This window comes from Pecten maximus, chromosome 1 (genome assembly GCF_902652985.1).
Source record: "Pecten maximus chromosome 1, xPecMax1.1, whole genome shotgun sequence".
Lineage (NCBI taxonomy): Eukaryota > Metazoa > Mollusca > Bivalvia > Pectinida > Pectinidae > Pecten > Pecten maximus.
In genome coordinates, this window is record NC_047015.1 from 34,983,877 (window position 1) to 34,997,455 (window position 13,579).

At 37.9% G+C, this 13,579-nt stretch overlaps 1 protein-coding gene across 1 annotated transcript in view; it reads left to right on the top strand.

Annotated features, from left to right (window-relative positions):
• The window catches only part of LOC117331724 (unconventional myosin-XV-like), a 134,551-nt gene that overhangs the window by 28,899 nt on the left and 92,073 nt on the right, over positions 1–13,579 (top strand). Inside the window, exon 2 of the mRNA XM_033890615.1 lies at positions 3,616–3,730. The gene's annotated coding sequence lies outside the window, so the exon portion shown is untranslated. The remainder of the gene's footprint in view (positions 1–3,615; positions 3,731–13,579) is intronic.

Sequence of the window (13,579 nt, forward strand, 5' to 3'; positions counted from 1 at the left end):
TGGCAACCACATGTATTTTGCCATCGCAGGAAGTGTTGATATGACATTTGATTAATCGGTGGTTTAATTTTGTTCACCTTCAAGAAGATAAAACACTTTATACAGTTCCTATAGCTGTGTGTGACTCACGTTGTAGATATAGGTGTATACCTACAATATATTTATATAACTGGTATATTTCTTATTCAAATTGAAAGCCTTTTAGGATGATAGATTAACGTATTTTCGGTGAACAACTGCACGTAAACAAAATATAAAATCTCAAGCAAGGAAGTTAAAGAATTCTTAAACAGTTTCATTACAGGATAAGATGAAGTTATGAATTCTTAATCAGTCTCTTTACATAATAAGATGAAGTTAAAGAATTCTTAATCAGTCTCTTTACATAATTAAGATGAAGTTAATGAATTCTTAATCAGTCTCTTTACAGGATAATGAAGTTAATGAATTCTTAATCAGTCTCTTTACATAATAAGATGAAGTTAATGAATTCTTAATCAGTCTCTTTACAGGATAATGAAGTTAATGAATTCTTAATCAGTCTCTTTAAAGGATAAGATGAAGTTAATGAATTCTTAATCAGTCTCTTTACATAATAAGATGAAGTTACAAAGTGTAAAGAATTCTTAATCAGTCTCTTTACAGGATAAGAAATCTTTCCTGAAATGAATTACAGTACATGAATTTCTGCTAAATTTTGAAATTAGCTACACCCATACATGAGGCAGGACTGATGGTAGGGGAAAATTGGATCATATGGTGTATTAGCTAGAACTTCTATTTATGTTCTATTTATTTCCTTCAAGATTTTTCAATCATCTGCTCTAGTCATCATGCTTGGTCCTTCGTTGAATGCTGTGTGTAAACTTTTCACATTTTAAACTTCTTCCAGTGGGACTTAGTTCTAACTATGGCTGCAATGGCCCTCCTCTTGAAGACACATTTTAGAATTCGCCAGTTCCACTGGTACCATAAAGCTGAAAATTGGTAGGAAAGTTATGGAAGGGGAGCAAAAAAGTAATATTTTTCTGCCTCATAAAAACATTTACATGGCAGCCATTTTGTAACACATATTTCAGACTTCTTGACTCAAGTTCCACCAGTGGGATTCAGCTCTTGCTTACCTGGAATGATCCCGAGATGGTCTTGATTGACTAAGTATTGTTATTTTTCAAATTGTTTCAAAATCCAAGATGGCTGTCATCCTGTTTTATTTAAAAGCTATACTAAAAGAGATGAAAAGATAATTTATGAGTTAGTTTTATGAAGTGAAAAAGGTGTTTGCAGAAAGTACAATGCTGATTTGTTTAATTTTGTCTGCTGATGTTTGACCTTTATTTACTGCCAAACATATTAGAAAAAAATACATGAATTTGAACTAAATAGCATTTCATATAGTATAGTATAGTCAAAATTTGAAATACATAATATTTGAAAATGAAAATCCTCCTCTGAAACGAGACCTTTATTTTGTTTGGCCCAAATGTTTCTTCTCATATATATTATATAGCACTTGCCAATCCTACAGAGTAAAATCAGAGAAGAGTTATTTGTTGGTACAGTGGATTTATAAAATGTATACCTGTGTATTTGGACTAAATTGTCCGGAAACAGAAGGTGTTTGACAGGATGTGAGAGCAGTTTACCTGGGCCAAGAACAATTTTAATATCGTTAGTACACTTAAGACACAGTTTTTCTCGGTTTAAAATTCACAAAGATAGACATAACTTACTTCCACATTGAACAAAATGAAGTGGAACGAACTCAAGTGAAGACAATCATACATTGAACTCCTATGAACCATGTACCCATAAATGTTTGTGTTCACTATTTATGGACAAGATTATGCATTTCATTCCAGTGATTCATGTCCAATCTTTTACCTGTGTAGACACCTATATAACATATTAAATGAGGCTGGTGTCATTTTCAATCAATTCCTGTTAAAGTCAACATTTTCTGCACATCAGCATCTTTGTCATGTAGAAAAACATTGTTTGTGGGCTCGTGGTGGACTGTTATTTCAAATAGCTACTTTTCATAAATATCTTACTGTAAGGTAGAGTTATAAACAAAGTGACCCAGGTATAGATTTTAGAAACGCTTCTAAAAAAATGTTTTATATTAAACACAGTTGGATAATATAAGACCACCATAAAATCAGAAATTATGTAACGGAGAAGTCTGGAGACTCGGAAAAATGAGTTGTTTATGTATACTTGTGCATTAAAGCTTTCTGATATGATTCAAGGACAGAAATCTTTTTAAGTTTGATGAAGGAGTCACATTTTTTAACATCAAATATGTTTGGTCATTGCAAAGCACAGTTAACAGCAAAAGGATTTTATAAGTGTGTAGATAAAAGTCCTACTTTTGATTTTATAAGTGTGTAGATAGAAGTCCTATACTTAGGACTTTATAAGTGTGTAGATAAAAGTCCTACTTTTGATTTTATAAGTGTGTCGATAGAAGTCCTATACTTAGGACTTTATAAGTGTGTAGATAAAAGTCCTACTTTTGATTTTATAAGTGTGTAGATAGAAGTCCTACTTAGGATTTTATAAGTGTGTAGATAGCTACTTAGGATTTTATAAGTGTGTAGATAGAAGTCCTATACTTAGGACTTTATAAGTGTGTAGATAAAAGTCCTACTTTTGATTTTATAAGTGTGTAGATAGCTACTTAGGATTTTATAAGTGTGTAGATAGAAGTCCTACTTAGGATTTTATAAGTGTGTAGATAGAAGTCCTACCTAGGATTTTATAAGTGTGTAGATAGAAGTCCTACTTAGGATTTTATAAGTGTGTAGATAAAAGTCCTACTTAGGATTTTATAAGTGTGTAGATAGAAGTCCTATACTTAGGACTTTATAAGTGTGTAGATAGAAGTCCTACTTTTTATTTTATAAGTGTGTAGATAGATGTCCTACTTAGGATTTATAAGTGTGTATAAGTGTGTAGATAGAAGTCCTACTTAGGATTTTGACTGAGACTGGTGTATATCCGAGATATATTACATAAGAACTTCGTAAAATAAACATCATTCCTTGGTCGACTAACAATATGGATGGCAGCATACCTGTAAAATCCTTTACCAGCACTTAAGTGTTGGTGAAAGTTGATATGATTGTCACTTGTCCTCTTAATGTCAGTGTGCAGGGTGGTATACCCTCAAACTGAAATCTAAACTTGTTGTATCGATGATTCAATCTAAACTTTCTTTTAGGATTTCTTAGTGTCACTCTAACCTTTTGCAATAACTGGAGTATACATTCTGTCTCACATATACTGTTTTTATCTAATAATGGACCAAACAAAGATAAGACTTCCTTTTGCAACACCCCCCCCCCCCCCCCCCCCCCCCCCCCCCCCCCCCTGAAAATAAGTTGCATATACATGAAGGGAAATATATTTATCTTGCATTTAAACATTGTGTATGTATTTTGAGGCATCCATTAGAAATGTTTCAAACAAATTGGATCATACACTTTCACATATATTTGCTGTTTGCTTTTGAAGAAAATTATAAAGTGTGGAAAGCTAGTTAGACCTTATATTAAATACAATTGAATTGATGAGCATGGTGGTTCATATTTCTAATTGATATATTTTCAGTTTTGAAGATGTGACCTTCAAAGCCCTCGTCATAATGACAGAAAGAACAGTGACTAATTTTCAGGGATGTACCACAGGCTAACCTTGTTTGTGAGTGAAAAGACACCGCACAGAGGTGAGTCAACTATATTTAATTATAAAACATTTCTGTTGGACAACAGTATGGTTGGGCCTGGACTTATTATCCTACCATCCCTGTGTTATTGCCAGATAGATATGATGGTTGTGGACCAGGTTTTTTGACATTAATTCTATGCATGCAATTGATGTATTGACATTAGTTGTCAGAAATCATTTAAAATCATTTTATGTTTCTGTACTTGCATGTTTTTGTACGTGGCGTACTTTATTTGGTTAAGTGTGTCTGTTTAATCTGAATCAAATAAAGTTAACATCTATTTTAGTTGTCGTTGGATATGTATGGTAACCCCTCCTGTCAGTTCGAATTGGTGGATAAACAATAAATTTCTAGCTGGTGTTAGTTCGAACTCTGAGTTTATAGCTACACTTTATTTAGGATAGTCTGAACTTGTCAAATGAAGAAGGTAAAATAAGATTTTTTTCGGGAAACTCCATTGAAAGCTCGCGACAATCGGCCCAGAAAAAAATGCCAAGACTTAAAATTTGATCAGTAGGCACGTTTAGGGTACTGGTTTGTTTATACAAATCTGTGAATAAGATTGATACATGTTATATAATAGTTTAAGTCTCTGTACATGCTGACGACAGTTTGTGAAGGTATAAAGTTATTATGTGATCCAGGTAACAAAATTCGACAATTGTGTATTTATCCGGTAATAAACCTGTTCCTGGCATTAAGCCCACCCATTTATATTGCAGTTCAGTAAAAATGCTGGTTCATTGTCTTGCAATAAACTCATACCCCTACTTCAAATCAAAATTTTTATGTTATTTTAAGTGAATAACGTTATGTAAAAATTTATCACAGAGTGAAAAGAAGTTGAAGAAATACTGCATGAAATTGACTGTCAACAGTGTCCATTGATGAAAAACAGTTGTCATATATAAAGTAATAATCATTATTTACAATTATATGGTCATCATCGTCTACATTATCAACACATCCATGGCCTGACCTAATTGATTACATCATATTATTGGTATTCAGTCGAGACATTAAAGTGTTACATTATATAACAATACTTTCGTACAATTTCAGTCAACAACCAATGATAAACTGGTAGATGAATGATGTTATACACTTAATTTCACAAGTCTCCTTGGTGAAATAGTATTGCATTTCTTATTTTATGTGCTTTGTAAATATACGTAGCCAAGTTTTGAATGATTGTTCGGTCATACTAATCTATTGCTATTTACCCCAAAATAAAAATGTCAAAATGTGTGTATAACTGTTCATTGAAATATTTTACAACACCTATACAGATATATAACGATAAATTACCATTATATATTCATATCAGTTTGCTTATCAGAAATGTGGATATGATAAACAAGATCTGTATTTTGACATATTTCATTGGTCATGAGAAACATTACTGCCGTTTTACCCCATCTGTGGACCACAGAAGTACTTAACTACCTTGAGGAGTGTTGATTTTTTTGGATGTGACACAATCAGAAAGCTGCATCCCACTCGTGTAATGATAGTGGTGATTAGCTGTACAGGTTGACAATACCGAAAATTTAATTTGGTACACAATTTCATACTGAGACATATCCACATTGATCAAAATAAAGACATGAATAGGAATTTAGAATATTCAGTGTAGCAAGAATATCGACAGCATACATATTGTATCCTATTCATCACTCAGCCAGTATACAACTCAGCCAATCAGATGGCAGATAGAACTGTTGCCACCCCGACATGATCAGTCCTACAGACAGAACTGTTACTACCCCGACATGATCAGTCCTACAGATAGAACTGTTACTACCCCGACATGATCAGTCCTACAGATAGAACTGTTACCACCCCGACATGATCAGTCCTACAGACAGAACTGTTACTACCCCGACATGATCAGTCCTACAGACAGAACTGTTACTACCCCGACATGATCGGTCCTACAGACAGAACTGTTACTACCCCGACATGATCAGTCCTACAGATAGAACTGTTACTACCCCGACATGATCAGTCCTACAGACAGAACTGTTACTACCCCGACATGATCAGTCCTACCAATAGAACTGTTACTACCCCGACATGATCAGTCCTACAGATAGAACTGTTACTACCCCGACATGATCAGTCCTACAGACAGAACTGTTACTACCCGACATGATCAGTCCTACAGACAGAACTGTTACTACCCCGACATGATCAGTCCTACCAATAGAACTGTTGCCACCCCGACATGATCAGTCCTACCAATAGAACTGTTACTACCCCGACATGATCAGTCCTACAGACAGAACTGTTACTACCCCGACATGATCAGTCCTACCAATAGAACTGTTACTACCCCGACATGATCAGTCCTACAGATAGAACTGTTACCACCCCGACATGATCAGTCCTACAGACAGAACTGTTACTTACCCCGACATGATCAGTCCTACAGACAGAACTGTTGCCACCTCGACATGATCTGTCCTACAGACAGAACTGTTACTACCCCGACATGATCAGTCCTACAGACAGAACTGTTACTACCCCGACATGATCAGTCCTACAGACAGAACTGTTACTACCCCGACATGGATCAGTCCTACAGACAGAACGGTTACTCCCGAGACATGGTCAGTCCTACAGACAGAACTGTTACTACCCCGACATGGTCAGTCCTACAGACAGAACTGTTACTACCCCGACATGATCAGTCCTACAGACAGAACTGTTACTACCCTGACATGATCAGTCCTACAGACAGAACTGTTACTACCCCGACATGATCAGTCCTACAGACAGAACTGTTACTACCCCGACATGATCAGTCCTACCAATAGAACTGTTACTAACCCGACATGATCAGTCCTACAGACAGAACTGTTACTACCCCGACATGATCAGTCCTACAGACAGAACTGTTACTACCCCGACATGATCAGTCCTACAGACAGAACTGTTACTACCCCGACATGATCAGTCCTACAGACAGAACTGTTACTACCCCGACATGATCAGTCCTACCAATAGAACTGTTGCCACCCCGACATGATCAGTCCTACCAATAGAACTGTTGCAACTAAATCTATGATTTTTATTAGGTCACCTGAGACGAAGTCTCAAGTGACCTATTCTAATCGTCGTCGTCCGTCGTGCGTCGTGCGTCCGTAAACTTTTTACATTTTCGACTTCTTCTCCAAAACCACTTAACAAAATTCAGTGAAATTTGGCAGAAAGTTTCTATGGCTGAAGGTCAATCAAAATTGTGAATTATATGGTCCCCACCCCCCAGGGGCCTGAGGGGTGGGGCCAAAAAGGGTCAAATTGACTAAAACTTCAAAAATCTTCTTCTCTACTCTCAGATATGGTGGAGTCAAACACTCTTCATAGATGAAACGGTCTTGTGGTGCTTTACCAAAATTGTGAATTGCATGACCCTGGGGTCTCGCGTTTGCCCTTGGGGAGGGGGTAAACTTTACAATAGTTTATATAGGGAAATCACATTTTTGACTATTATTTTTTGGATTTCTATTGGAATTCATCCTAACTTGGTTCAAATTATCAGCATGGGATTACAGTTTGATGTTATGTACATGTTGGCCCTAGATGACCCCCAGGGGCTGGTGGGCGGGGCCAAAAAGGGTCAAATTGACTGAAATTTCAAAAATCTTTCTCTACTCTCAGATATGTTAGAATCAAATACTCTTCATAGATGAAGGGGTCTTTTGGTGCTTTACCAAAATTGTGAATTTCATGACCCTGGGGTCTCACGTTTGCCCCTGGGGAGGGGGTAAACTTTACTATAGTTTATATAGGGAAATCACATTTTTGACTATTATTTGTTGGATTTGTATTGGAATTCATTCTAACTTGTATCAAATTATCAGCATGGGATGACACTTTGATGGTATGTACATGTTGGCCCTAGTTGACCCCCAGGGGCTGGTGGGCGGGGCCAAAAAGGGTCAAATTGACTAAAATTTCAAAAATCTTCTTCCCTACTCTCAGATATGGTAGAATCAAATACTCTTCATAGATGGAAGGGTCTTAAGGTGCTTTACCAAAATTGTGAATTTCATGACCCATGGGTCTCGCGTTTGCCCCTGGGTAGGGGGTAAACTTTACTATAGTTTGTATAGGGAAATCACATTTTTGACTATTATTTGTTGGATTTGTATTGGAATTCATTCTAACTTGGTTCAAATTATAAGCATGGGATTACAGTTTGATGGTATGTACATGTTGGCCCTGGTTGACCCCCAGGGGCTGGTGGGCGGGGCCAAAAAGGGTCAAATTGACTGAAATTTCAAAAATCTTCTTATCTACTATATGTTAAAATCAAATACTCTTCATAGACTGACCCCATTAGGACTGATGGGTGGGGCCAAAAAGGGTCAATTTAGTTGACCGAAATATTTCAAATCTCAGGTGACCATTAAGGCCCTTTGGGCCTCTTGTTTGCATAGGTGTCATCATTTATCTGAAGTTTGATTTAAGATTGCAGTTTTCCTCGGAGCTCGCGGCCAGGGCTGTTCAAATGTATTTATTTGCAGTTTCAATTAGATATTACATCTGGCATTGTAAGGGCCCACTAGTATTGTTTACAAAAAGGTTGTGCAGGCATGCTGGAATTATTCCAGCCAAAGTTAAGTTGTAGTAAGGAATATTAGTTTTCTTGGCTTACCTTAATTTGAATTACAAAAACATGCTTTTCTAACCTTTAAGAAGCTTCATAGTAACCAATCAACCAGGGGCATAAACAATCAATTTATTTTGTATTTAATCATATTGATAATGTAATTTGTGCAGATACTAGTTCACAGATTCAAGTTCTCCCTACGTGAAGAACCCTCTGGACACAAATGCACAAGTCGGTGTTGAGGAAAGGCCTGAAGCTCCGCCTACATTATAAGCAATTAAATTTTCTGATGAAGAAATATTTTACTCCCTAAAGCTGCGGTTAATTTGTATGGGATAATGTGCAATTGGTACGGATCGCAATTGTATTACACTTTCATCGTCCAAAGGTAGAGTTCAATGGCAGTATAATTACAAAATATGTTTCACAGGTACATAATATAGACGTCTGTTGAGGAACTGACAGTTTTATTCCCACCACCACAATAAAAACACAATTATAAAATCGTAACAACACATATACTGGTATTTTGAAAGTTTCATGAAGTGAAATTAGAAATATATATCATATTTCATCTGTGAGGCCAAAATAATTTTACAACATAATTTGGTGAAATTTTGGAAAACTTCTTTGATATATGTAGATCTCGAGTTATCATTAAAGGTGTCATGAACTTTTCGACAGGTACTGTGTACTCTTGGTTATAACTCTTTTTTTTTTATAGTTATTTTTATATATGTAGCACTTAATAAGTGTCTTTTATCATACCCATGTAAAATATGAGACCCTGGGGTTGGGGGCAGGGTGTTTATAATACTGGAACTAGGGTGTCTTTGGTCTAGATAAAAGTTTTTTTCTAAGTGATATGGTTTTATTGAACTGAAAAGTTGTGTATTAATTTTGCCCATGTAATCCTGACTACAATAGCATTATGGATAGGAGTACTAAATTACAGTAGTTAATTGTTTGATATTTGTTTACATTGCTTTGTTAAATCTTAAAGTAGATGTCAATAAAAGATGCATACAATTAAACTTGATTTTGTTCCATAATTTTATTTCCTGAAGTGTAATTATTTCCTCAAATTTCACAAATTACCCTGTATCAAATACCTGATTATATGTAACATTTCAATAGCATTTGATTCTCCTTAAAGTTATAGTACAAAAAGAAAAATCAATATTTTGTAATTGTTTATTACAAAGAAATAAATTTGTTTCTTTGAGACGTATTGATATTTACTAGAGAAATGAAACTAACACCAGACAACAGTTAGCTGAGTAGGTAAAAAATATTGATTATTTATATTCTACAGTCAATGTAATTCATTTTCTTATCTGGTCACAAAATTACAGCATTTCCAATTGAAAACTATCAATAGTGGCCTACAAGTATTGGCCTATCATTAGAAGAACCTGTCGTAAGGAAAGCCTGAATTTAATGTCATTGAAAAGCTGCGTAAGACCATTGTTAGGAGATTATGTGGAATAATTACGAGATGATAAGGAGATTAGGTATCGGACAGGTATTTACAGGTAGATTGTGTACAGGTTTGTACGACCACAGTCTACCTATAGATATATGTTACCTGCGTATTTCCTTTAGGATATTGATATTTTAATGAGACATTTCACTCAAAATTGTTTGTAAAACCTAAAGGCAGCTGTATGAACTGGTGTTTTAGTGAATTACATGGTAAAGATCTGAACTGGTATTGTACTAGAAAGTTAAAAAATCATAGAAATCTTATGCATATTTAATAATAAGGTTTATTGCATTGTAAATATAAGATTTTGCAGTGAAAATATAAGTTTTGCAATGAAAATATAAGTTTTTCATTTTTGACCAATTAGAGCAATCCTTTGTATTCACCTCATTGAAATTTGCCAATGTTTCCAATCGAAGCGAAGAGAGATAGATGGGTTATTTTGCTGTATTTCTGAAATATTCAGACTAGTTATTGACAAAATACTCACTTGACGTTAGCTTTTCATGCACAGATTCTCCAATAACAGCAGAAAACGCTGTTGCACTGATCAGTCCTTTCAAAATGTGCAAGTAAGTTGACGTGGAGTAAAGAGATGACATCATGAATTATGTTACTGATTCCTGCACTTTTGACATTAAATTTTTCGATGTTTTTTTTTTTTTTTTTTTTAAGCATAAAAATGCAATAAAAAGAAAATTGAATGGTTTCCCGTTGAATATAACACATATTTCACTCGTATGACAGAATATATCGATATTTTCAACTGGTCCTTTGCACTCTTGAGAATATCAATATTCTGTCATACTCATGAAGTATATTTTATAGTCAAAGGGAAAACATTCAATATCCTCTATGTATCTAATAAATCTTGGAACAAACATTTTTTTTACATGAAATCATATTGACATTGGTATTGGAATTATAGCATTTGAAATAAAGATACTATATTTATATAGAATAAAAAGAAAAAAGGTTTGGATTTTAAGAGATTTTGGGATGATGATGCATGGAGGGTTACGGAAAGGTTTCATATATGTCAGAAGGGGTTGGTGAGGGAGGGGTGGTGGAGGAAACGGTGGGGATTGTATATCTGGTGAGGGAGGGGTGGTGGAGGAAACGGTGGGGATTGTATATCTGGTAAGGGAGGGGTGGTGGAGGAAACGGTGGGGATTGTATATCTGGTGAGGGAGGGGTGGTGGAGGAAACGGTGGGGATTGTATATCTGGTGAGGGAGGGGTGGTGGAGGAAACGGTGGGGATTGTATATCTGGTGAGGGAGGGGTGGTGGAGGAAACGGTGGGGATTGTATATCTGGTGAGGGAGGGGTGGTGGAGGAAACGGTGGGGATTGTATATCTGGTGAGGGAGGGGTGGTGGAGGAAACGGTGGGGATTGTATATCTGGTGAGGGAGGGGTGGTGGAGGAAACGGTGGGGATTGTATATCTGGTGAGGGGGGTGGTGGTGGAGGAAACGGTGGGGATTGTATATCTGGTGAGGGAGGGGTGGTGGAGGAAACGGTGGGGATTGTATATCTGGTGAGGGAGGGGTGGTGGAGGAAACGGTGGGGATTGTATATCTGGTGAGGGAGGGGTGGTGGAGGAAACGGTGGGGATTGTATATCTGGTGAGGGAGGGGTGGTGGAGGAAACGGTGGGGATTGTATATCTGGTGAGGGAGGGGTGGTGGAGGAAACGGTGGGGATTGTATATCTGGTGAGGGAGGGGTGGTGGAGGAAACGGTGGGGATTGTATATCTGGTGAGGGAGGGGTGGTGGAGGAAACGGTGGGGATTGTATATCTGGTGAGGGAGGGGTGGTGGAGGAAACGGTGGGGATTGTATATCTGGTGAGGGAGGGGTGGTGGAGGAAACGGTGGGGATTGTATATCTGGTGAGGGAGGGGTGGTGGAGGAAACGGTGGGGATTGTATATCTGGTGAGGGAGGGGTGGTGGAGGAAACGGTGGGGATTGTATATCTGGTGAGGGAGGGGTGGTGGAGGAAACGGTGGGGATTGTATATCTGGTGAGGGAGGGGTGGTGGAGGAAACGGTGGGGATTGTATATCTGGTGAGGGAGGGGTGGTGGAGGAACGGTGGGGATTGTATATCTGGTGAGGGGGGTGGTGGTGGAGGAAACGGTGGGGATTGTATATCTGGTGAGGGAGGGGTGGTGGAGGAAACGGTGGGGATTGTATATCTGGTGAGGGGGGGGGTGGTGGAGGAAACGGTGGGGATGGATATATCTGGAGAGGGAGGGGTGGTGGAGGAAACGGTGGGGATTGTATATCTGGTGAAGGAGGGGTGGTGGAGGAGACGGTGGGGATTGTATATCTGGTGAGGGGAGGGGTGGTGGAGGAAACGGTGGGGATTGTATATCTGGTGAGGGAGGGGTGGTGGAGGAAACGGTGGGGATTGTATATCTGGTGAGGGGGGTGGTGGTGGAGGGAAACGGTGGGGATTGTATATCTGGTGAGGGAGGGGTGGTGGAGGAAACGGTGGGGATTGTATATCTGGTGAGGGAGGGGTGGTGGAGGAAACGGTGGGGATTGTATATCTGGTGAGGGAGGGGTGGTGGAAGAAACGGTGGGGATGGATATATCTGGAGAGGGAGGGGTGGTGGAGGAAACGGTGGGGATTGTATATCTGGTGAAGGAGGGGTGGTGGAGGAGACGGTGGGGATTGTATATCTGGTGAGGGAGGGGTGGTGGAGGAAACGGTGGGGATTGTATATCTGGTGAGGGAGGGGTGGTACATCTTGTGGTGAAGACATTTTTTTTTTGTTTCTGTCTCTATTAAGAGCCTCCAAGGATCGTAGGGGAAATATGTAATATGTTTAAGATGGGGAAACGGAAAGATCAAAGTGGGAATGAAAGATCAAACACGGCAGTGTAGGGATACTTATTTGTGAAAGAATAACTGTGTTAGATTTAGATCTTTAAAAGGTTTAACAGGGATTTGTATTTTTGGTCACATATTTGATGTGGGGGAGGGTAGGAAAGGTAGAAATCTGTATTGAACTATCAAAGGGGTGTTATGTGTTTGAGGTCAGGATGATGGTCAGCAAAGAGTTTGGTTAAAATTGGATGTTATGAATGCTGTGAATGGAAGAAGAAGGGTGGTAGAAAGTTTTGACTTAAGGGTCAATACCAAGTAAAGGATTTGTGTGGGTTATAGATAATGTGGAGATATTGACTCAAACAAGTTTTGTTTTCGTGGGGTTATATGTTAGCTGGGGAGAAATATTCTTATGTGGATTCCAAAGTCATGCCTGTTAGGAATTTTATGTTGGTTTCAGATGGAAAAAGAGCAGAAATTTAAACTGATGACAATGAAAAGTAGATCTGTACACATTTCGGGATGCTAGGGGATCATGCATAATTTGTGAGTTGGAAGTAACGTATCTTAATGTCCAAAGTTTCTTTTAATGGTGAAACTTCAAACCATTCCCCTTTCGATGTTTCTGTAAATGTACAAGAGAACTTCCATTGTTGTGGTACTGGTATTGGGAGTCCTTTAGCTGTTTCAAGGTCCCACACATATTGACCTTTGACCACATGGATGCCAAGAGTGATACTAAGGCCTACATTTTAAAATTTATACTTAGATTTAACTTCTGTCAACCAGTCTAGACTTTAGGGATTTGTACATTGAAAATGGAAATTTAAATAAACCAAGAGGGTAGTTTCTTTCTAATTGTCATGCAAAATGCTCATATTTTTTAACTTGACCCAGTTAAGATATAGAT